The 23488-nt window shown below is 43.5% G+C and overlaps 1 protein-coding gene and 1 non-coding gene across 2 annotated transcripts in view; both read left to right on the forward strand.

Moving 5' to 3' along the window:
• LOC122790665 (hyaluronan mediated motility receptor-like) overlaps positions 1-23488 on the forward strand; it is a 761750-nt gene that overhangs the window by 729577 nt on the left and 8685 nt on the right. The window lies entirely within an intron of this gene.
• Positions 15790-15951, forward strand: LOC122791143. The gene has a single exon (XR_006363112.1). It is a non-coding gene; the product is annotated as a U1 spliceosomal RNA (small nuclear RNA).

Here is a 23488-nt window from a genome sequence, read left to right on the forward strand (position 1 = left end):
TCAGTGGTGTACTGTCAACATGCACCAGTCATACCATGTAGTCCAGGTGCAGCATGGATTGTGATATGTTCACAGTATGTGTCTCGGTTACAACAGTAACAGCATGTTGGTAATGCCCTGGTTCCCTCCTATGGTGTACTGGCATGTGCCTACAGGTAGCAGTGTTTGCAGTCCCCCATGTGTAACTGTGGAGTACTCACAGGCACATATGGCAATATCAGCATGCTAAACATACCCTCAACCTGACTGTTGGACAGTCGAACATGACACAGATGTCCGCACATATACTGCACCTGAAGCATGTGGTCAGTTGAACAGGCTACAGTGGACAGAGATGTGACATACATACCGGGAAACATTACAGGTATGTTGACATGGTGCAGGGGTTGTACACAGTGGTCAGGCCAATGATGACGTTAGAGGCTACCTGATAGCGTGAGGCCACACTGTGTAGCAGTAATACCCTGTCACAGTACAGGAACATGGCCACATTCACTGGGTCTACAGCACTATAACACACCCCATAGTGTTCATGTGTGGACCCTTGCCTATGTGGTCATCACCCTCGCAGTACTTTGCACCCACACGATGTGGCACAGAGAAGGGACATGCACAGGTAGCCAGTATGGCTGGGACCGATGGCATCAACAGGGTAGTAGACTGCATCACCATGAGGGGTTAGTGATTCTGTTTCCACAGTATGGTAACATACACCCTCGCACCAAGCACCAGACAGCCATACATACATACATACACACACACACACTGTGATGACCAGATATGTGTGTACGGATAGCCGAATTGTGTGATGCACCACACCTGCCGACCTCATGCTTTCCACACTGCAGTATGTACAGATCTCTACAACGGTGTACAGGGATGTGTTACATCTGGGATGTAGTCCCCACCATATGTGGCATGTGTGGTCACACAAGCGGACACACATGGCAGTGCTTAGAATGATACACCTGCCATATAATGATCCATTTGATAGACATGCAGCGGTACTGCCCACAGTATGTGTACCAACGCTATGTCTGGCAGTTGTGTGGCTATGTGCACATGGGAGGATGTCAGTGATACAGGTGTCACGTGACATACAGTTGGTTACACCTGACCACTGTGTATGCGTTAAGTCATCACCATCAAGTAACAGTGACATAGCATACTGTTTGCACATGGCATGGTAGGGTGGCGTGTAACCCACCTGTGAGCCATCCCCGGCACACATACATCTACACAGGTGGATCCCCACTTTATGTACACAGATCCCTCCATACGTGATGTACAACCTACTGTACTGTGTGTATGTCACCATATACAGGTGTCGATGGGGCTGCATTGCGACTGCATGTTGTAGTTAGGTACAGCTGTGTTATGGACATCGGCCACTGCACAGGCATGGTTGCTGCATGCACAGTACAGATTGTACATGTGCATTGGTCCTACATGTGACTCCTGTAGCCATGTTTGTATGCATTGCTATTGGCGGACATGTGTGTTGACATACATGACACATGGACTGTGGTATGATATCATGGGTGTCATGGGCGACTACTACAGGGGAATGTGTCCTTGGTCAACATTGCTACCTCCTGTACTGTGAGCATTCAACAGACATGGACCCACCTTCCATTTGCGTGCATATGATTGCTTAGGCCACTGTTCTGCATGAGGGACAGCAAAGGCTTAGCTATGTACATATGTGTTGTGTGTGTGGTCCATGTACACATCTGCTACAATCACATGTTTGACATATCCAAACATATGGGTTCGTTGATGTACAGCAACACTCATCTGTCACAGCTGTGTAAGACCCGGGGCCTCTGGTATGTCTTGAGCTGACCTGGTCATGTATAGTGGTATACTTGCAATGCATAACACCTGTTGGAACCCTGTCAATACATGTGTACCCTGCACAGTTGCTGTAGACCTCTGTACAGTCCACTGGTCATGTGTCACACTGTGTTGTGGTAATGTATGGCTGTGTACTGCTGCCGCAATGACATGGTGATGTCTCGAGGGCTGCAGTGTAGATGGCAGCTGAGTGTGTACTGGTCACTGCATGTGTGTGACTGCTCTGTGCGTGGGGACAGTTATACCTTACTGTGCCCTTCAGTGTCTAGTCTCCGTCTGCATGCAAGACGACCCTTTGCAACTGTTAAGTGTGTGAGCATGCCCAGTATGCTGTTGTGTAGATGGACACACATGACAGTCCCAACTGAGCCCTTGCGAGTTGAGACTCTGTCTGTATGCAAGACGGCCCTTTGCAACTGCTAAGTGTGTGAGCATGCCCAGTATGCTGTTGTGTAGATGGACACACATGACAGTCCCAACCGAGCCCTTGTGAGTTGTGACTCCATCTGCATGCAAGACAGCCCTTTGCAACTAAGTGTGTGAGCATGCCCAATACGCCATTGTATAGATCGACTCACAGTACAGTCTGAACGGATGTGTATTACTAATCATATGGCCATGCCCAGTGACACCTTGTGTCGGTGATGTCCCTCTGTGCATGGCCGTTGACATCCTGTATAGCCATGGTGGTCATCCAGGCAACAGATGTCGATTTTCAACGTCATGATGGATGCCTACTGAGTACACACTGGTTGACTATCTTGAAGGGTGTACTGTCTGTGGGGCATCCCGTGACTATGTCATGTTGTCGTGGTGCACCGTAAATCTTATGTTGTCGTGATCACACCACTGCTGTGTGTTTGTTTACGTGTACCATGGGACAGTAATATGTGTGTATGCTTTCAGACTGATCACTCTCTATACAATCCCTGTCGGCATCCTTGTCAGTGCGGATGATGACACACACCTAGAAGTATGCCTCTGGGATGGCTGTGTTTAGTAATCTCGGTAGCGCATTTTGTAAATGCGTCATGCTGTAGTGTGTTAGGGTAGTTAGGTGTATGTTCGACTCCCAGCCCTGCCAAGTGTGTGTGTGTGTGTGTGTGTGTGTGTGTGTGTGTGTGTGTGTGTGTGTGTGTGTGTGTGTGTGTGTGTGTGTGTGTGTGTTTGCGTGCATGCTCCCGTCCACCTGGGGACTCAGTCTTGCTTTTAGATGCCTCACACCACAGCAGTTTCCTACCAACGTCTTTGTCTTTGCGGATGATGACATGCACCTAGATGTCTGCCTCTGGGACTGCTGTGCTTAGTAATCATGGTAGCGCATTCTGTAAATGCATCATGCTGTAGTGTGTTAGGGTAGTTAGGTGAATGTTCGACTCCCAGCCCTGCCAAGTGTGTGTGTGTGTGTGTGTGTGTTTGCGCGCATGCTCCCGTCTGCCTGGGGACTCAGTCTTGCTTTTAGATGCCTCACACCACAGCAGTTTCCTACTGACGTCTTTGCCTTTGCGGATGATGACATGCATCTAGATGTCTGCCTCTGGAACTGCTGTGCTTAGTAATCTCGGTAGTGCGTTCTGTAAATGCATCATGCTGTAGTGTGTTAGGGTAGTTAGGTGGATGTTCAACTCTCAGCCCTGCCAAGTGTGTGTGTGTGTGTGTGTGTGTGTGTGTGTGTGTGTGTGTGTGTGTGTGTTTGCGAGCATGCTCCCGTCTGCCTGGGGACTCAGTCTTGCTTTTAGACGCCTCACACCACAGCAGTTTCCTACCGACATCTTTGCCTTTGCGGATGATGACACTCACCTAGATGTCTGCCTCTGGGACTGCTGTGCTTAGTAATCTCGGTAGCACATTCTGTAAATGTGTCATGCTGTAGTGTGTTAGGGTAGTTAGGTGTATGTTCGACTCCCAGCCCTGCCAAGTGTGTGTGTGTGTGTGTGTGTGTGTGTGTGTGTGTGTGTGTGTGTGTGTGTGTGTGTGTGTGTGTGTGTGTGTGTCTGTATGTGTGTGTGTGTTTCCAGCTGCATGACAACAGTACATTGCTTTTACAGTATTCACTCTCCATAACATCCGTGCGGCATCTTTGCCTTTGATGCTGCTGTCTGCAGGCTAGATGTGTGCCTGTGTGAATCATGTGATCCACTGATCACAGTAGCGCATTCTGTAACTGCGTAATGCTGTTGTGTGGTACAGTGCTTATGTTTGTGTTCTGCTCCCAACCCTGCCACGTGTGTGTGTGTGTGTGTGTGTGTGTGTGTGTGTGTGTGTGTGTGTGTGTGTGTGTGTGTGTGTGTCTATGTGTGTGTGTGTGTGTGTGTGTGTGTGTGTGTATCTATCTACACATATATATATATATATATATATATATATATATATATATATACACACACACATATATATATATATATATATATATATATATATATATATATATATAAAATGTATATTGTATATAGATATGTATGTTGGGATTATCACTCTTGAATGTGCTGCATTATCTGTACATGAGCACCTTGGATGTATGTACATCTGCTATGGCTCTGTGATAGTGCACATACTGTCTGCTGTAGTGATCATGGGTTATACATGTGTAGTGACCGGTTATTGTGTTGCTGGGTATTACAAAGGCATTGGAAACAATGTTAGTACAGCACCTTTGAATGGTCGTATGCAGATCTCGGCAACAGTCAGCAGTGGTTATTACATTAGAGTGTGAGTATGGCTCATATCCATCTGTAGTAACAGACAATTCTATGCACCTCAGGTTAACATTACAGACTCACTTTTATCCACACGTTGTGGTACAGATCCCAGGACTGTATGTGTAGACATTGACAGGTGCAGGACTGGGTTGTGTTGGATGCATGGAGGGGGTGTCCATGGCCAGTAATGGGGATCTCTAGAGCCTGGCAGGTACGGTCTGTGATTGTCCAACAACCTCCTGTATATGGCTGACACATGCTGTACCTGTGTATATGCAGACACACACAGTTACCACAAACAGCTACGGCTATCACATACACACACCCATTGCACCACCATTGGGCCATGCAATAACCGTTGTCCCTCACACACACCTACATGTACATTGGATGGCTCAATGACAGCTCTGGAAATGTTAACACCACACCCTGAACATATGATGTCACCTGTGCCACCACCTGTGATGTGTAACATTGGTGCAGGATCTGACTAACCTGGTGTTGCTGCACACAGTGGCTTTATTCCACTGTATTTATGTTAGCATGCTGTTAACACACAGTGTGTTACTTCCATGTGTATATCGGCAGGCATGATGCATTGCAGCTATGGCCATCACTGTAGCATAGTTTACAGCACTGTTACTTCTGATGATGTATTCTCCATCCATGTGCCATTTCACTGATGTGTGTAGTATTGGCAGCATGTGTGTCTGTGTGTGCAGTACGTGTGTGATGTGTATAGTACACATGTATACATGCTTACAAACGCATACACGACATTACACGGGCTTCACCATTCGTACACTAGCTTACTCGTTCTTCCACACTCCACACGCGCACACGGGCTAACAAGCGCACACACATGCTTACTCAGGCTTACTGGCACGCACGGGCGCAGACATACTGTGGGCAGGGTTGCAGGTCACATCGGTGGTATCCATAGCGTACACCGTCAGTCTCCTGACGTTCCCTAGGATAGCGCATGACACACCTCTTCCACTGAGTACTGACAGCACACATGTGACACTGCTCCGGTGAGGTTACAGTGTTTTATACATACACACTCATGTTGTCACCTGTCTTCTACTCTAATAGTCCCCTTAACCTACACTACACTGTAGAGGCTTGGCCCATATGGCATCACATGTTGTGATTCACTATCTTCAGCCTCACTTGCCTCACATTGCCTACAAATGCTTCGTTACATCTCTGACAGAGTGCTTCCACACATAAGAACCAGTACGCAGTAGCCATGTTGTCTCCAGCTTGCCATTCATCTGCATGGCATACTAACATCTAACTAAAGCTACATTTAGTATGTATATTATACATATGTCTTGTTTTGAAGCGCAGCACGTTGTCGTGGTGCTGCGCTACGCTTCCACACCACGGATCGGGGGAGAACAACTACTGGTTTATTGATATCCAATGGACAAAGCCGCCACTGGCCTTGGACTTTGACATTGGCATGCTTCTTCGACTGTATTCATATTGTATTTGCAGCTGTCATTGCTCCATTTAGCAACGTGCAAAACGTTAGTCGCATAACATCCAGGTACATTTCTGCACATAACTCTGCTCTTGCACGGACAGCTTACTGTTTCATGTATCGCATATTTACATCATTTGCATAGCTTTCACATACAAATGGGGTATGTGGCAAATCCCAACATTGTCCGTGCAATGTTCGTGTTACCGGCGGTCTTGCACACCCCTACGGGTGTTTGCTGAATAGCCTGGCAGTCATCTTTCCTTGCTGTACTCTCACTCTACTCGTACACGCCGGAGGCTTTGTGTATCATGGCCTAGGCTTTGCTGTGTGCTATGTCTAGTTTTTTTTTTTTATGCATGGCTGTGGGTATGTCCCATTGTCATCACTGGTAAAGGTGACGCCCTATAGGTACTTCATGTAGACTGCTGTGTCATTTGACATGTCAGCACATACCTGCGGCCAATACTGAACTTCCTACTGCAGCGCTTTTCATACCTTCTGAGTTACCTTGCGGTCGATAATGCTGTTTCCTCAGATATGTATCTGTTTCTGATCATACCTATCAACCTCCTAGAGAAAAACATCTGTACAAAGCCTAACATGATGGGGGGACAAATAGGGGAAGATTATACATATTGCTCTTACAAACATAGATAGTTGACAGTATTATCAGTTTTGCATTAGTATGACTTTTCTAAGGGATTTGGGGTCTTAAACTCATATGTTTATTAGTATTTAATGACATCAGTTCTCAGGTATTTGGCAGACAGGTACAGATTGTAAGAGGAACACACCACACATATGAGGCATACACCTGCACATTCGTACAGTTGCGAGGTATGTTTGTGATACTGGAAATCAATTTTCTTACACCGATACACACAATACATGGCACCATCACAGGCCAGTTGCCATTACATTCCTATTGCAGGACACACCCACCCAGAGGGTTATATTCCTCACACAGTCCAACAGGTGCTTATCCACACTAATTATTCTATCATGTATCTTATGTGTACGCCGGTATTTGCGCTTTCCATCAGTGGCAGAGCTCACGTACGAGTATGGGGGACTGGACACTGTATCGGTGACACTGCATGACACCCTGGGGGACACATGTCTTTTGAATCTATTAACCTTCCACATTGACTTTCACAGGGCATACGTTGTCATTCACATTTGTGGAAATACATGCTTTTGACTTGTACATGTTTTGTCATTTGTCCTGACGTCTTTCTTCTCACCTGACCACCTAGTATCACTAGTTCTGTACATTTAATTAGGACAGGTTACCTTCATACCTCTCACCTATACACATTATGGGTATACACCCCGAGGTTTGACCTATAATTTTGTTACATTTGTCATGATAATGTGCCTTTCTGGTAGATTGCTGGCAAGGCATGACGGACTGTGCGGTTAGGTAATTATGACTGACATTTCTATTTCATGATTACTAACTCTCATAACATTTGTATTCCTGACTACGCAATTATTCTATCAACGTTCTGACTTTGTCTGAGGTATATTTAATATAGTCCCTATTTGTCTTTCGTATACTATGCCTTAGTCCAGCTGTCTTATTCTGACATTTTGGCAGATATGGTTACCATCTTGGTCGTACGCATGTCCATCCATGATAATCGCCTACATGACACTGATATAGGTCCCTACATCTTCCCCCAGTTGTTTACACAATATCCAGTAGATGGGTTGCACCTTTTTGGAGAATATAGGCGTGTGCTATACCCACATAGGTATATTGATCACTCCCATGGGGCGTACCTAATAGATCTGTGCCAACCAACACCTTGGCACATTTCTGCATACCCATGATTCCCATACCTGACACCCCTCCACAGTACCCATTAGACATGTTTAATGTGAGCGATAATAAAGTGTGAGGACACTTCCGAGCACTGCCCACTCTGCGGATAACAGGTCGTGCGTCATACATTCTTTCGATCCATGTGTTATTACCCTTGCACCTGCTACTGTTGCATGTACACCTATATCGTAGTTGCACTTGTGACTTCTTTAGCATCAGTGACGGTTTGCACTTCGTACAGGATCAATTTTTGGGGTCCTGCAAAGGACACCTATATTCATGTTTAACGTGTAGAACTTGCAGGCCCTGTCACACTGGTACTTTCTGGGCAATGGTTTGGAAAGCATCGGTGTATTCTACTTTCATGCATGTCTGTCTGTCTATCCATAATAGCTATACCATGACCTATTTATGTACATGTGTTATATGTACAGGGACATATGTTTGTTGTGTATATATCTATTCATGTATTGTGTGTGTATAGATATATATATGTACATATATACATATGTCTGTACATTCCTCATCTCATAATTTGCTTTGGTTTATGTCTATGGATATATGTGTATATATATCTCCATATCGTACCTTTCAACTGTACAGATTTCCGCTGCATGTACAGCTGTTTGCCTCTTATCTTTGGTCCATTTTTCATAACCTTGTGTCTATCTGGCAAGTTAGTGGAATATCATTAAAGACTGACGTTGGTAAATAATGACAAACATTTCAGGTTACGACTTCATACCATTCAGAGAATCCATGCTAGTGACACACCTGTTATTCTATCCACTTTCTATGTTTGTTGGGCAATATCTGGGGATTGTCCCTATTTGTACCAGTTGTTGTCATGGCTTTGTCCGGTTTCGTACTTTACGGGGTTAACAGGTATGAGCCATGTACATAGAACGTAGGGAAAACACCATTCATTTTCTATTCTGTGAGCGGATCGCACACGCGCAGGCGCACTTGCATATCCTTATTGTGGGTTACATATGTTTCATAGATAATTGTGCTTACGTGAACTTTCATAATTCTGACTGTGACAGTTACATATCTGTATTCCAGTTTACGGACTGCTGTAAAACACACGTTCACCTTTACATATTTAAATGTGTGTACAGCACAAACGCATTCATTACACTTTCACGTTATACATGCAGTGGTCGTAGGTCAACCAGGACTGCATTCACGTTGGCCGGATGCCGGAACCACTATTCTATTGGTGTTCTCCCTCATTGATATGCATACCCATAGTACTTAGCTACATCAACATACACCTCACCACTTCACCTACGACACAGGCATTCATTCTCCTGCTGGGAAAAAGGCAGTACTACATATTACACATTCCCTATTGCCTACTGCTGTGGACTCCGGCTGCATTGTTAATCACTCCGAGGATATGCAGAACACCAAGGCATATAGTCCAGCCACATACAGGTCTTTGATTGTCAGGGTGTTCATTTAGTGATCTGGGTTTAGGCTTGTCCACCTGGTGAACGGAACTTCCCTGGCCGAGTTCAAATGTCAGACGAAGCATATGGACAGGGATTATCTCCCTATTTTGAAGTTTTACCTGTGTTTATAGACACAGGTGTTTGGGCACCTGTCAGCAGCTTATTCTGTTGGCATTACATATTATGGGTGAGGTTGTTACAGTCCATACTCCATGGTGAGGGGTGTTCCCATTCACATTTGACTATTACCTGTATACAGTCAATCAGGGATTATTATTTTGGACATGAAGTAACTACAGGTATGCAGTTGTGAAGGGTTGTTACTGTAAATATGTACAGACCATACCTCTCAACCTCTTAGAGCACCAAACCTGCGCAAAACCTACACGATGGGCGGACAATTAGGGACACATTTTAATTATTGCTCTTACAAGCTTAGAACGTTGATAGAATACTAGGTTTTGCATTAGCATGGCTTTTCTGCAGGTTGTGGAGTCTTAAACTCAGGATATTTCTGATTATTTAGTGACATCAATCCTCAGCTATTTACCACACTGGTGCAGATTGTCAGAGGCACACACCAACACTATGGGGCGAACCTGTGGCCATTCGTATGGTTGCCACCTTTTCAAATGCCCAAAGTGAGACATGTTCTGTAGAGATGTCAGATTTTCCAGGACAAAACATACCTACAGCCGTGCATAGTACAGAACTTTAACCTTTTTTGTACATATAATAGCTTATTCTAGTACCATTGGAATTGCTTATGCTACTTCACATAACATATAGAAGTTTCATATATAAGATAACTGTTTTATGCGACTATTAAAGAAACTTAGGAAATAACTTTGTCCTAAACTCTCAGGACATTTGCTATGTCTTGCTTTTTTTCACAGGATTTTTCACTTATGCTGCTTCACATAACATATAGAAGTTTCATATATAAGATAACTGTTTTATGCGACTATTAAAGAAACTTAGGAAATAACTTTGTCCTAAACTCTCAGGACATTTGCTATGTCTTGCTTTTTTTCACAGGATACAACTGCCTACAGAGGGACTGTTACTCACAAAGTGGGACAGGTGGTGACCCTAGTTATTCTGCAAATATCCGGACAGTTGAGTGTAAGGACAGTCCTCTGTAATATGATGTTGTGTTCTGGCACAGCAGTAGCTCAGCATTACAGACTGCAGTCGGAACGTGCTGACAGACAGTTGGGTTTCAGACTTCATACTCCAGACATTAATGCCAATGTGCAAACTGTTATTCTATCAAATGTTTCTAAGAGCTATCTTTACAGATCCCGATTGTCCCTGTGTTTGGACCTTTGTCTCACTTATATTCACGGCTCTGTCCAGATATCTTGCTCACACAGGTTGACAGGTATGGTCAGTCATGACTGCACACAGTCAGTGTCCCTCACACTTGATCAGGGTTGACCTGTTTACGTCAGTGTCTTCCTCACCCTCCTGCCGATTTCCACTTTGCAAATGTGTGCATTATATTCTCCCTCCTATTCATGTCTGGACACGTGCATCACGGGAAGGTATTTTATCCTGGGTGGTAGGTTATGCATGCCCACTTAGGGCTTGACAGTGTCATGGACCTCCACTGCATGTTCTGATTTGTGTCCAGATATCTACTGGATTGGACATCATGTCGTCATACCCATTCTACTATTTACACAAGTTGGTCATCCCATGAGGGATATCCCAAAAACTGGACTAGACCAAAACAAATTAGATAACTAAGATTTTTGTGGTTTCACGAAAATGTGCAGGGGGTTTTACATGCAGGGGATACATGGTTTGCAATCCTGACACTGCCTAGGGTGACAATACCTACTACATATGTGTAGGGGTCACTGTGTGTGGCTGTTTCTGCAACAAACCAGTGGACCAAGTACGGCTGGATTTGGTGGACGTTCTGGTATGGTGGCAGGTTGTGTGTTGTGGAGGGTATGCTGGGTAGGCCATTATGCATCCAGGTGTGTTGCGTTTGTTATGGCCAGTTCCATCAGGACCCATCTGTGGGTACGTGACGGTGACGTATCTATACATTTGTCTCGCATATTTCCACATTCATATGTTTGTGGGATTGTGTTCTATACTATGGCCTGTCTGCTTGTCTTGCAGCTGTTTCTACATGTTTTTGTGTTTCTTTCCACTTCACCCGCTGCCCCCTCATACACCTCCGGTTCACCTTTTCTGCATATGACACAGTATCGCCTTTGAGGAATTTTCCATTAAACACCCACCCCTCAAACTCGAATTCCTCACACCCCATAGAGCACTACTTTGGTTGTTGGCCCATGACATGGCCAGAGTTACACATTAACTACCCTACATGTGTCGGGTACCTTTATGGTTGTGTGGACTACCCTGCCATGTTTGCTTTCCACATGCTATACCTCACGCACATAGGTACATGCCCATACTTCACTTTCATTACTTAGTTGGTGTATCCGGGTACTACCCATTCGACTGTGTCACATACACGTTTGGATTATACAGCTGTCTTCCGGATTTTGCCAGCCTGTTGTACTCATTGGTAGGATGGCACCTTTTCCTATGTCCAAGCTATTCCTTACACATGTCCAACTGTTGTGGACAATGCCTCCCCACAGTCAACAGTTGTGTTTCCACCTTTTCAATTGGCCACATTGTGACATAGGGTTACCACCTGTCCCACTTTGCGAGGGACAGTCCCTCTTTGGGCAATTGTGTCCTAAACTGTAAACATGGCAAATGACCTGAGATTTTAGGACAAAATTATTTCTTATATTTTATGTGATAGTTGCATTAAACAGTTATTCTGTATCTGAAATACCTAAATGTTATGAGAAACAAAATAAGCAACTAAACTGCTACAAGAATACGCGTTTCTGTAGGCAAAACACTTACGTTCTATCCTTTGTACTGGCCGTGGGTATGTGTCGGCCTATAAAATCTGATGTCTGTACCAAACATGTCCCACTTTGGCCATTTGAAAAGGTGGCAACTCTACTGTGACATTTGCGGTGAACACATCATATTTTACAGGCCGACACATACCCACGGTCAGTTCAGCAGATAGAACTTACAATTCCTGCCTATATCTAAGCTTATTCTTGTAGCATTTCGGTATCTTATTCTGTTTGTTATGACATTTATGTAATATACGTTCAGTGAAATATGTTTAATGCAACTATTGCATGACATCTACGGAAGAATTATGTCCTATACTCTCTGGACATTTGCCAGTTTTACATGTTTGTGTCAGGACACATCTGTCCACAGAGGGACTGTCGCTCGCAAAGTGGGACAGGTGGTAATCTTGGTCAACGGTACGGATCATACTGTTCCTTTCAGCCTACATGTGTCCGTATTGTTATGGCTGTTTATATGCTCCTTCTGTTTCATTTACATGTGTATGCTATTTCTTATCACATTTGGTATGTGAAATACAGACAAACCTTTTGTATGTGACTATTACATGACTTGTGGGATATGATTCAGACATACGGTCACTACATATATCTACATTTCTCCTCGTGTATTTTGTTATAAACACATCTGCGCAGCTATGTTCCCTCCCTCACATTCTGGGTCGGCTGGTGACCCTCTCCATTGGACTGGATGTACCTACTGGTGGCGCGCTAACATATGATACGTTTCACTTCCACATGGTATAGCTATCAACACTACGTTGGGCTACGGGCACACGGTTTTCATGTCATTTGTTCAAGGGTAGGGACCCATTATTCCCTACTGTGCATTTGTGTTTGATTCTTCATTTTCTGTTCGCAGAGACTATGCTTTGCATACGTTTCAGTATCCACGGACACTGATAGGTATGATTACTATTGCTGGCAGGATATAATATTCAGCAGTTTAGGTTGCTCCTCGACAGCCGACATTGACATGCCTCCCTGCGCAACTTCGATACGCCCCTTGCACTCGCGCACATTTCCTATGCACGTGGCTGTGCGCCTTCATTAATATGCATATGGTGCGACTACTCCATATATATGCCACACGGCCAGCGCAAGTCTTACGCCGGCCTTGCACCGAGCTTCATGAATCCCAGGGGATATGTATAGCTCTTCACACATTTAAGAGATATGTGGTTTATTGTACTGGCATTTAAGTATCTGAGATGGTATGTGTAGCTTATCAGACTTTTAAGAAATATGTGGTTGTTTGTACTGGTATTTAAGTATCTGAGATGGTATGTATAGCTTATCAGACATTTAAGAGATATGTCGTTTACTGTACTGGTATTTAAGTGTCTGATATGGTATGTATAGCTTATCAGACGTTTGAGATATGTGGTTGACTGTACTGGTATTTAAGTATCTGAGATGGTATGTATAGCTTATCAGACTTTTAAGAGATATGTGGTTGACTGTACTGGTATTTAAGTATCTGAGATGGTATGTATAGCTTATCAGACTTTTAAGAGATATGTGGTTGACTGTACTGGTATTTAAGTATCTGAGATGGTATGTATAGCTTATCAGACTTTTGAGAGATATGTGGTTGACTGTACTGGTATTTAAGTATCTGAGATGATATGTGCAGCTTATCAGACTTTTGAGAGATATGTGGTTGACTGTACTGGTATTTAAGTATCTGAGATGGTATGTATAGCTTATCAGACTTTTAAGAGATATGTGGTTGACTGTACTGGTATTTAAGTATCTGAGATGGTATGTATAGCTTATCAGACTTTACTCTCAGTTGAATTCCAAGCTATTCACAAAACATCCTCTAGTGCTGATAAATGGGAAGTACAACTGTAAACTGAGGAACAAGTCATCAAACTTCTACAGGGAGATTTGGATTTCAATTTTTCCCATTGAAACAAATATTTAACTTTGCCTTAGTTTCAAAAAAGATAAGTATATTGGGGGGAAATTTGAAGACACATTTTTCTCAGACACAGACGCTTCAGCTTAAGGAAAAATACCTCCAGTCCTTGCTGTTCTGATTAGTGATCAGTAGCAGAAATACAAGGAAATCTTTTTTTCTGTTTCTGTTTTCAGTGAAGCAACAGAAATAAAAAATATTTAAAGCTAGAGCTATAATGTCAGTAAGCTATCTCTGTTCTAGAAAAAGTAACTGGAGAAGTCACATACCTCACTGGATGTGTTTCTTTCCTGGAAGTTCCCTGGAAAAAAGACCAACCCATGGCAAGTACACCACTCCAGCAATCAGGTACCAAATTTGGGTAAGGAGTCAAACTTCTACTGCTAATTCCCAGCAATCTGACAAAAGTGGTGCTTACTTGCCCTGTAAGTGGTAATGAACCGCTATAGAGGATGTGACTAACTCTCAGTCCTTAGTGGCTGTAGTACTACCCCAGAGGGAACAAGAGAAAGATGAGTAGTCCACTGAACCAAGTAAGGCCACAGCAGAGTTACCCATAGTGGCTGGCACAGGAATACAGTCATCTGAATTAGGATCTCCCAAGAAAAAATGCAGCTTGTAGATGGAGGAAGGAAGAACTAAGGAGACATCTGCTCCATGGTTCAGCTAAAAAGAGTACCAGCAAGTTGGGTGACAGAGCCTGAGTGAATCGGTAAAGCAAATTACAATAAAAGACCTATCTTGAGGTAAAAATTTTCAGTGAACGTCCACAAACCACAATATCCTGCCCAAAGTTCAATTATCCTATATTACAATATAGACAAAATTAGTCAACGTGCATTTAATCACAGTTTTGTTTTTCACACAATCATTTTCAGCAGAAAAAACACTTTGCTCATAAAGGCAGTCCATAATAAAACATTTCCTAGCATAAAGAAGATAAGTTTTCACAGAATAACTTAGATTTTTCTTAAAACAATAGTTTAGTGGACATTTTCCCCCCCTTGAAGGGGCCTTGACCACACAGCCTTCAAAGATTGCCAGGCAGCTGTCAGTTAAACAAAGCCTACAACTGGAGCACACTTCAGAGACAGGAAAGCTCTGAAGCTTTTTGGTGATCTACTGCTTATTATGTGGAGTTCTGCTTGAACTCCTTACAGACAGAGCATATGGTGGGTGCCCATTAGTTTTAAAGAGCTGACTATCTGGTTGGTCATATCCTTGGCAGGCTATAACCATAAGAGCTTAGGCTACGCCAAAAGTGATCGGAAGTTGAACATTCATAAACTTTTTTTTTCACTTACATACTTTCATTTGGCAATGTTAATGTCTTGCTGACTATCTAAGAATTCATTATCCCGTTCTTTAATTTTAGTTCTGGTCTAAGTTAATAACTGCTGAACAAGTATGACTTCAGACCATTCCATAAAATATTTATATTTACAATTCCTTTATGATTAAAAGCAAAAAATATACAGAAGTTTGTCTTAGACTATTTCTTAAATTCCTTCAGTTTTTTTGTATTTCCTACATTCATAGGTTCATAGGAGGTTACTAGGTTAATGGCCCTAGGGCATTTACAAGCCTAGCCATGTTATACATGTGATACTTGGTTGCAGGGGGAATGCTATGATCCGGGAGGTGATTTCTCCAAGGTGAGGCTCTTTTATTACACACTTCTTTGGGATAATCCCTGTGATTTCTCCAAATGTGGGAAATGCAACTGCATAATTTTTGGTAGTGTGGACTGTGTTTGTGCAGTTCACTGAACTTAAGCTAGAAATCAGATTTGTTTTGTCATTCTAGCATATCCGGCTTACAAGCCTATATTTCTAGCCAATGTTAAACATACAATTCTCAAAGCTCTTAAATCAGAAATACTAAATCATTACTTTTATTTACAACATCTACTTTTTCTCCAAATGCACTTCTTAGGGTTGATCTTAGCTAGGCTTGTAAGGACCCTAGGACCATTAGCCTTGCAACCTCCTATGAACATATACCCATGTTCCGTGATTGACATTGGTTAGATAGTCATTATTTGCACAAGTCTATAATCACCACCAATTACCCCTATCTTTGTGGGACACAGGTTCCACCCCCTGGGGTGAATTTATGTTCTACCATCCAATTGTCTAGGTTGCACTTGAATAGCGTTGTTGAGAAGCTCTGCTTCACATGAACTGGGAGTTTATTCCAGAGGAGCAGCAATCTCTGGGAGATATATCTGTCTCTCCAGCATGTTCTGTTAATAGGTTCATAGGTTCATAGGTAGCTACTAGGCTATTGGCACTAGGGCCTATATAAGCCTAGCCAAAAAGGTACCCTGGCTTTTGCCACTCAAGAAAATTATTTTGAAATCCCTGGAGTGAGTGACTCTTGTCCCATTTGACTTGCGGATGTGCAGCATTTCCATTAGGGCAAGGTCAGAGACTGCTCTGTAGGCCAGCATAAGTCTCATGTCAGCAGCCTATAAGATACACAGTAAGGTGACAGGGCTTTCAGTCTTTCCATGTAGGTCATGTTTTGGAGGCCCTGCAGGTGTCTGTTGATATACATGCAAAAGGGAGCATTGCACTCTATTAGTGGTCTTATGATGGTTGAGTACAAAGGAGTTATGACTTAGTCTTGGATGTGATGCCCTTACTTATGAGATACACAATGTAAAATGCTTTCCTTACCACTGTGGACACATGCTGATCGAAGTTTGGATTGCTATCAACCTGTGTTCCCAAATCTCGCACCACTGGGTTTGATTTTGGGGGGAGGTGCTGTCAATATTGTAATGTGCAGAGAATTCCTCTTTGCCAAATGGAATAATGTTTGCATTTAGTTTTAGTCCATGGCTTTGGCACCAGTCACCCGTCTGTGTTAGCCCCTTTTGTAATATGTTAACATCACTGGGGACTCAATGATTGTGCCCAGTTTGCAATCATCAGCAAACCTGGTAAGCCAGAGTCTGTCTAATTTCTCCTGGACTTCTGAGAATTAGATTCCAAACAGTAGTGTGCCCAACACAGATCCTTGTGGCATGCCACTGACAACTGATGTAGTTGTAGATGTGGAATCTCCAACTTTGACAGTATGCTTTCTGTCAGTAAGTCTGTTGGTTACCCATCTAGCAATGCAAGGGTTAATCCCCAGCTGGGAGAGTTTTTCAATAATACCTGAATGGGGGATTGTGATAAAAGCCTTGGCTAAGTCAAGATAGGTGGTATGTACTGTTCTACCTTCCAGGGCTTTGGTGACATTCTCATAGAAGTCCACCAGGTTTAATAAGCTTGCTCTACCCTTAATGAAGCCAAATTGGGTCAGGTCAGTATTTTGAAGGCCGCCTACATCCATGTTGATAAGGTCCTTGATGATTCTTTCCACTGCCTTGTAGATAAGGCTGGTTAGACTTATGGGTCTATAATTCCCAGGGCCGAGTAATGGGCCCTCTTTGTGCAAGGGGATTACTGTTGGTGTTCTGCACTCTGCTGGAACAAAACAGTGCTCAGGCTGTGGTTACGCAGAGTACCAAGTGGTTCTGTTAGGTCTTGTTTTAGATTGTTTAGTAAGCAGCCTGGGATGTTATCTGGTCCCATAGAGGCTGTGCTTTTGGCCTTGGAGAGCACTGATATGACCTGCTCTTTGGAGATACTAGACAGAATACTTGTGTCAGTGATGCTTTGGGGTATGTCTGATGGGGACAAAGGGGTGAAGTCTGTGCCAAATCTGTCAGCTAGCAAGTTGGCAATTTCCCCAGGTTCAGTATGACTGGTAAAATCCACTGCAAGTGCGACACATTGCTGGGCGTTACCTTTTAGATTTCTGATGTAGCTAAAGAATGCCTTATGATTATCCTTAGCTAGGGATGCTAATTTAGCTTTGTAATTAGCTTTAGGACACTTTACAAGGTATGTGATTTGCTTGTTCAAGCTGTGGAGGATACTCTTTCTCTGCTGAGTAAGTTCCCTCTTGTTCTTAGACATCAGTTTCTTGCCTCTGTTATATAATCTATTTATACCTGAAGTCCACCAGGGTGGCTTGTTTTTTTGGGAGGACCTGGTTTTGATCCAGTCAGGTACAGCTGAGTCTATACAGTTAAGTGTTTATACAGGGCATTTGTGGACTCCTCTGCATAGGAGTCATTGTTGGCTGTGTTAGCTGGGGGTTTGAAACTTTTTATACCATCGCTTAGTAGGCTGTAGTTTGCTTTGGAGAAAATGTTCAGGTTTTTTTTGCTCCTGTGGGGGTGTCAGGTCTAATCGTTAGTTCAAACAAGACAGATTTATGGTCTGACCTTACTAGGGAGGCCACACACAGGGAGTAGTGCAGTGACCTCTCAGGTTGGTAAGTACTAATTCTAGGACATTTGAGCCCCTTGTGGGGGTGCAGGCTAACTGTTACAGAGCATTTGTATTGACTAACTACAGGAACCTCAGAACAAGCATGTTTGTGCTTGTGTATGTCACCCAGTTGATGGAAGGATAGTTGAAATCTCCCATGACCAAGGTGTTTGGCTGTATAGTGACACTAGCACGTCCAGATAGGCGGTCTGCTTCTCTTGGTTCATAGTGGGGGACCTAAAGCTAGAGATAATGTGGTAGGGTGTTTTACCTATAGTTAGTGGGCCTTGGAGTAGCTCAAGAGAGTCATACTGTTTTTATTTATTTTACATTTGCTTACCAGGAAAGTCCGACTGGACACATGTCCATTTTCAGCGAAGGCCCAGGGAGAAAAGCTCCACAGTTACCAAACAATAGTATATGTGACATTTACACAGTACAGATATTAATATAGTAATAGTACATTTGTACAAGAAAACTGTGATTTCATATGTAAACCACTGTAATGAATATATCATTTTACACCATAAACAGTAAAGATAACACACAGCAGAGTATAAACCATAGTAGTGGAGTTAGGTATAATTAGATAGTATTCAGACAGTAGCTTATTTACAACAGAGTGGGTTTAGAAGTAATTAGGCAGTAGTAGATGTAAAATGTGATAGATGGTTGACAGTGGTAACTTGACAGATATAAGTCAGCCGTGGTATGATAAGCTTGGTAGGTGGGGGTAGGGGTATGGGCAATGTTAACTTGAAGAGAGTGCTCGTTTTAGTCTAGTCAGGGGTATTGCAGGGGCATAGCCACTTGTTTATTAGGTGAGTTTTTAGCAATGTTTTAAATTGAGAGAGGGTCGGGGTGGATGATATTTCATATGGTAGTGAATTCCAGACTTTGCCTATATAGTTTGAGAATAGCGATTCCTTGGCTGAATTTCTGGCTGACTCTATTTTGATAAGTGGTTTATTGGTGGAGCGTAAAGGTCTAGAGCTGGTATATGGTGGTAGAATATTTTGGAGTGCAGGTATTGTTTCCCTTTGGATCGTAAAGTTCTAGAGCTGGTATATGGTGGTAGAGTATTTTGGAGTGCGGGTATTCTTTCCCTTTGGAGTGTAAAGTTCTAGAGCTGGTATATGGTGATAGAATATTTTGGAGTGCGGGTATTCTTTCCCTTTGGAGCGTAAAGTTCTAGAGCTGGTATATGGTGGTAGAATATTTTGGAGTGCAGGTATTCCTTCCCATTGGAGCATAAAGTTCTAGAGGTGGTATATGGTGGTAGAATATTTTGGAGCACGGGTATTCTTTCCCTTTGGTAGAATATCTTAAGGGCTGCAGTTAGTTGGTTATATAGTAGGAGATTTGGGGGTTCTAGCCAGTTGAGGTTTTTAAGGGGGTACAATGGTAAGTTCGTGATGGGGAATTGGTGGCATATCTAGCAATTGTATTGTACTGGGGGTGTCAGGTCTAATCGTTTTATCAATTGTGAGGTATATTTGGGATTAATGAAGATAGATACACCTCCACCTATGCTTCTTTCACACTCATTTTTAAGTCTGAATGTGTGGTAAGCTTTGTAGCCTTGCACAGCCGGGGTGCTCTCTGCAGCCTTGAACCATGCCTCAGTGACTGCACAGACATCAGCATCTTCCAAGGTGAGGAGTGCTTTCAGGCAGTGCAGTTTCCTGTTTATGCTCATAGCATTAAGCAGCATAACCTTGAGTTTGTCTCGAGTAGATTTTTTTTACATCTGAAATGTTGCTGTTTTGATATTGCCTTAAAAGGCAAGCACCTTTGTCAGCATCCAGAGGCCTAGAGAAGACAGGTGAAGACCATCTCTAGCAAAACAGTGTGGTCTGTTGACCATGTCTTCCTGGGTTGACAGATACTGGATCTCCTTGGATTGACATCAGAAGCTAAGTCAATTGATGAAGTTAATAATTTTCTGCTATATTGTGGCATCATTCTGGGAGAAGGTAGAATGCTGCTTAGGGCTAGGGACATACCTGCCTGGGGTACATAATCTGAGTTCAGTCATGTGTCTCTCTTCATATAGTCCAGAGAGGTACATCTTAAGTTATTCACTCCAACATGTACTATGACAGAGTCATAATAGTATTTGTCGTTGCATGACTTGAGTGCATGAGTGATTTCAAGGATCCTGACACTTGACAGGTAGCTGTCTCTGACGTTCTAATATGTTCATAGGTTCATAGGTGTGTACTAGGCTAATGGCCCTGGAGCCTTTACAAGCCTAGCCCATAGGATTACCCTGGCAGTGTGCTACCCAACCTTAGTTTCTAGTGCGTTTGTCGATTAGAGCCACTGTAGTGATCCCCAGGGTGAATTTTCTATTTCCCATCCACTCATCAAGATTTCTCTTGAAGAGGGCCAGTGAGGTGTTCTGCCTGACATGTATGGGAAGTCTATTCCATAGCATGGGCAGTGTCTGGGTTATGAACCTGTCCCTTCAGCATGTTCTGTTGATTGTGGTAATGAGGTTGAGGTCTCTGGAGCGTGTGGTGTGAAGGGATTGGGACTTCTTTAGCTGTACCATTTCTAACAGAGCTGGGTCAGACATGGTTTTGTAAGTCAAGCAGAGAACGCCTCTATGTAGACGATATGAGACAGAGAATAGTTGGAGGTTTTTGAGTCTGACCATATAGGACAAGTGTTTAAGGCCTAGGATCTTCTTTGTGAGGTACTTTTGTGGCATCTCCAGTTGGTGCAGGTGTCTAGTGAGGTACATGCCAAATGGGGCATTATACTCGATGACTGGCCTAATGAGGGAAGAGTAGAGGGAGACAATGACCTCTTTCTTCCTGGATGCAAAACCCTTAGTAATGAGATGTGCCACACAGAAGGACTTTCTGACCACAGTGGCAAAGTGGTGGTCAAAAGAGAGGTTGCTGTCAACCTCAGTTCCCAGATCTCTTATAATGCCTTCTGTGTTCAGTGGACTACCATCAATGTGGTAATTTAAGGGAACCGGGTTTTTCCCAAAGGGGATGAAGACACATTTTTTGACATTGAGCTTAAGGCCATGGTTCTGATACCAGTCATTGGTCTCATTGAGGCCTTTCTGTAGGATGTCATCATCACTTGGGGAGTTAATAATAGCTCCCAACTTGCGATCATCTGCGAACTTTGTCAGCCAGAGTCCCTTCATGTTGGCCTGGACTTCAGAGAAGCAGATACCAAACAGGAGAGGACCCATGACCAAAGTCTGTGGGACTCCACTCATGACAGGTCAGCAGTCTGACTTGGAGTCAGCTACTTTTGCACTGTGGGTTCTATCTGTGAGCCAGTTTGCAACCCACCTAGTGATATAGGGGTTAATGCCTAGCTTAGTAAGTTTTTCTATGATTCCTGAGTGGGGAATGGTATCAAAGGCCTTGGCTAGATCAAGGTAGGCTGTATGAACCACCTTACCTTCATCCACAGCTCTGGTGACTGACTCAAAGAAGTTGACCAAGTTGAGTAGACATGATCTACCCTTCACAAAACCAAAGTGTGTAGCATCCAGAGTTTGGAGATTCCCTGTATCCTTGTTTATTAGGTCCATGATGATGCATTCCATAGTTTTGCATATCAGACTCATCAGGGTAATGGGGCGATAGTTCCCAGGGTCTGTAGTCGCTCCTCCTTTGTGGAGAGGGATGACTGTAGCAGTATGCCATTCGGTAGGGAAAAAGCCTGAGGTGAGGCTGTGATTGAACAGGGCACACAGGTGAGGCTGTATTCTTGGCCTTGGACAGTGCTGTTTTAACCTGTGCAGCAGTAATACTGGGTGCCTGGCAATCTACTGGTATTGTGATTGGTCCTTTGGTGGGGTGGAAGGTGTAAAGTTGGCACTGAATCTGTCCGCCAGTATGTTTGCAATATCTGTCGGCTCGGAATAGGAGGTACCATTGTGCAGTAGTGCAGAGCAAATCTGGGTATTGCCATGGTGATTCTTTACATAACTATAGAAGGCCTTGTGGTTGTCTTTACTATCTGCTGCAATTCTGTTTTCATAGCTAGCTTTAGAGGATTTGATGAGGGATCTCAACATTTTTTGAGGCTGTTAAGCGAGGTTTTCCAGTCTTGGGACTTCACTTTATTCTGCATCAGTTTCCTCCTTCTGTTGTAGAGTTTGTTTATGGCAGGGAACCACCAGATTGGCTTCCTTTTTTTTTTGAGGAGAGCATCTTACTTCTATTGGGTATGGCGAGATCCATCCATTTGTGTACGTGTTCGTACAGTGCATTGGTGTATGATTTGGCGGTCATGCAACTACTCTCCATTTGCATGGGTGCTGTGAAGTTAGCCACCTCTGTTTGTAGGAGCCCAAAGTTAGCTTTGGAGAAGTTTTTCATGGTGGTTACCTTTGTTGGGGAGGGGGGTGGAAGGGATGTGGATTTCCAAAGTGATTATCTTCTGATCGGATCTAACTAGGGAGGAGTTGACTATTGGTGTAGAGCAATGGTTGCCCGTGTTAGTAATGACCAGGTCAAGGATGTTGCTACCTCTAGTGGGGGTTAGGACGAGCTGGTCCAGGGCATTGGAATTAGTGAATTCCAGAAAGCCTTGGGCAAGTGTATTAGTACATGAGTAGTTTTCCCAGTTAATGTAGGGGTAGTTGAAGTTGTCCAGTATGAGAGTATTAGGTTGGACCCTAATATTCTCCAGGGTGCTTAGGAATGTGGAGTGTGAATCTTGGGGCATTGTTTGGGACCTATAGCAGTCTATGACCTGAATCACTGTCTTACCCAATGTTAGCTGCACCCAAAGTATCTCAGATGTGTTATGTTGGGCTACCAGTCTGGAGGTGTGTGCATCCTTTATGAAATGGAAACACCACCGCCTTTGGAGCTTCGGTCCAAGTTCTGGGGCCGAAAGATGTGGAATAAGTTGTAGCCTGGTAGTGCAGGGGTACTTTCTGCTGCTTTGATCCAGGTCTCTGTTACAGCACATATGTCGATGTTCTCCAT

The sequence above is a fragment of the Protopterus annectens genome, chromosome 16.part0, assembly GCF_019279795.1.
Source record: "Protopterus annectens isolate FY-2018-M chromosome 16.part0, PAN1.0, whole genome shotgun sequence".
NCBI classification, from domain to species: domain Eukaryota; kingdom Metazoa; phylum Chordata; order Ceratodontiformes; family Protopteridae; genus Protopterus; species Protopterus annectens.